At 41.7% G+C, this 2,500-nt stretch overlaps 1 protein-coding gene across 3 annotated transcripts in view; it reads left to right on the forward strand.

Annotated features, from left to right (window-relative positions):
* The window catches only part of LOC143039930 (unconventional myosin-Ie-like), a 409,114-nt gene that overhangs the window by 6,979 nt on the left and 399,635 nt on the right, over window positions 1-2,500 (forward strand). The window contains exon 1 of one of the 3 annotated variants that reach the window (XM_076210334.1): window positions 276-385. The exons of the other annotated variants lie outside the window; for them this stretch is intronic. The gene's annotated coding sequence lies outside the window, so the exon portion shown is untranslated. Of the gene's footprint in view, window positions 1-275; window positions 386-2,500 lie in introns of those variants that run through there. 3 annotated transcript variants of the gene reach the window in all.

The raw sequence follows: 2,500 nt of genomic DNA on the forward strand, positions 1-2,500 counted from the left end.
TGTCCCTCCTTTTACTCCCTCCTCTCCCTACTCTCTCTCTCATTCTCTTCCTCCCTCCCTCCCACATCTCCCTTTTTCCCCTCCTGTCCTCCGTTCTCTTCCTCCTTCCTTCCCTCCCTCCCCTCCGTTTTCCTTCGCGAAGCTCTGACATTGTCGCTGTGTTGGTAGCAGCCATCGCGCTGTTATCGTCATTAACCCCTTTCACCACTGTTCACGACCTGCACATTTGTTCTGGCTGGCTGCAGCCGAGGAGCGGGATGGTGGCCGGGAACGGCGGGTTGACACTCCCCGCCCCCTGCGCAGCCGCCGAGGGTTGCCGTCTCCTACAAGTTGAATAAAATGCCCTGCCGCAGAATCAGAAGGAGTCCACCGACTGTGACCTAGGGTGCGTCACGTTTTGCCCCTTCACTCTTCCACTACTCTTCCACTCCACTCCTCCACCACAGTCCCCCACTTTCTCAATCCAGTCCATTATTTCATATGTTTTACTCTACCATGCCGTTCCTCCAGTCCTTCGCTATTTTACTTCTTCACTCCATTCCACCCCAATTCTTCACTTCGGGCTACAGAACACACTTTAGGTACAATGTATATTTGTTGGACCACCCGGTATATTCCTAATAATGTGTGTATATATATATATATATATATATATATATATATATATATATATATATATATATATATATATATATGTATCTTTCTGAAATAAGAACGTCATCCGCAAATCTTAGGTGGTTAAAATATTCGCCATTAATCTTCTGAAAATCTCTTCCAAGCAAGCTGTGAATAATTTGGGTGAAATTGTATCGCCTGGCCGTACTCCTTTCTCAATCTTGATCTTTTTTGCATTTTTATGTAGCACCCTGCTTGCGTAGCGAGGTTAGTATTGCTATTTGTTCTATCGAGTCAAAGGTCTTCTTGTAATCTACAAAAGCTAAACAGAGGTATGTTGTATTTTGTCGTTTTCTTGATCATTTGATTCATCGCCTGCAAATGATCTAGAGTGTAATATCCACTTTTCTCGGTTGGTTTCCATCTAAAACTTCACTTAGTCTAAATTGATTGTGTGTGTCCCTTCGAACTGCATACTGTATATGATGTTCAGAGCTGCCGGACGTAAGGCCTATATCATCCATACCAGGACACCAACGTGAGGACTGCAGGTGCCAATCCCTGCTCGTAGGTTGCAGGTGTATCGTGTGGCGGCCCGCATCCAGGTGTCAGCCTCTTGGTGCGGTGGGGTGCAGGTGTTTCTGCGTTGGCCTTTATGCTGAACGGCCCGCGATCATGTAAACGAGCAGCCGTATCGATTACCAGTATGTTTTGGATTATGGCTTTATATAATATTTAAAGACGTTTATTTATCAATCAATTTTTTAACGTTCATCCATTTGTTTCGTTGGAATCTATTTATTTGTTTATTTGTTTATTACTTCGTGAAGATCAAGTGCTTTGTGTTCTACACTTTTTGTTGTGTTGAAACCTTGGGCAGGTCTTGTTGCTGCCGCCAGATGATTTTATTCAACTGTAGGATCGTTATCGTAATCGAGGGGCCAGAGCTATCTCGGCTATCCCTTTTGCTGCAGTGGCCCTCTTAGGTATTTTATTCTGGTTAACGCCAGGCAATTTCATTCAGTCCAGGGGTTGCCACCATTATAGGAAAGCGTCCAAACGCAGAATAGATCCAGTGTATTTAACGTTTCGCCCAGCAGGGCTTCTTCAGAAATACCATAGTAGACAAACATCTAACTCCTTGTATAGCCCAAGCTTGCGGGGAGAAACGAACGTGAAATTGATGTAAACACAACTTGCGAAAATTGCTTGATACTTCGTTATCAGAATTGCTAGAGGTTTATTTATTGTAAAAAAAACATTGTTTTGGTTGATATCAATGATAGATATAAAAACAGATTCAAATATCTACTTTTCATAGTATCGTTTTCATATTTTTGATACTTTAGAATTATTCCAGTCAGCATTGTGGCCTATATCGAATCTGTCTAACAATGGATTCATATTATAAGTTTTCATATCGTATTTATGTTCCAATATTCTTTTATCGACACCACGAAAACTTTCACCACATAGTAAACACGTACTTGACAACCATTCTCTACATTTATTTCTGTTAATTATAAGATCGCCAACTGTTACCGAGCTAGTTTTCACGACATTAATACACTGGATCCTATACTCTGCGTTTGGTCTTATTCCTACAGTGCTGTTGCAGCCGTTGCTGCTTTTTACTCTGTTGCCACCATCTTGAAGGTATCAGTCTCACCGAGCTAGACCATAAAAAAGATGAGGGGGGATAAACAAATAAATAAGAACGCCTGGTATTTGATCGCCTGGCGATAGTTTTGAATCTGTTATTGCCCGTTTGACTGCTTATAATGAAGAATTTACTGAACGAGAAACAGTTGGAGTGACTGGTGGCTATTGATTGGGAGTAAAGGAACCAAAAGAAACCTTTATTCGCTACTTCATCATTAATATT

Source organism: Oratosquilla oratoria, chromosome 27 (genome assembly GCF_046742065.1).
Source record: "Oratosquilla oratoria isolate Oo_2021 chromosome 27, ASM4674206v1, whole genome shotgun sequence".
In the NCBI taxonomy this organism is placed as follows: domain Eukaryota; kingdom Metazoa; phylum Arthropoda; class Malacostraca; order Stomatopoda; family Squillidae; genus Oratosquilla; species Oratosquilla oratoria.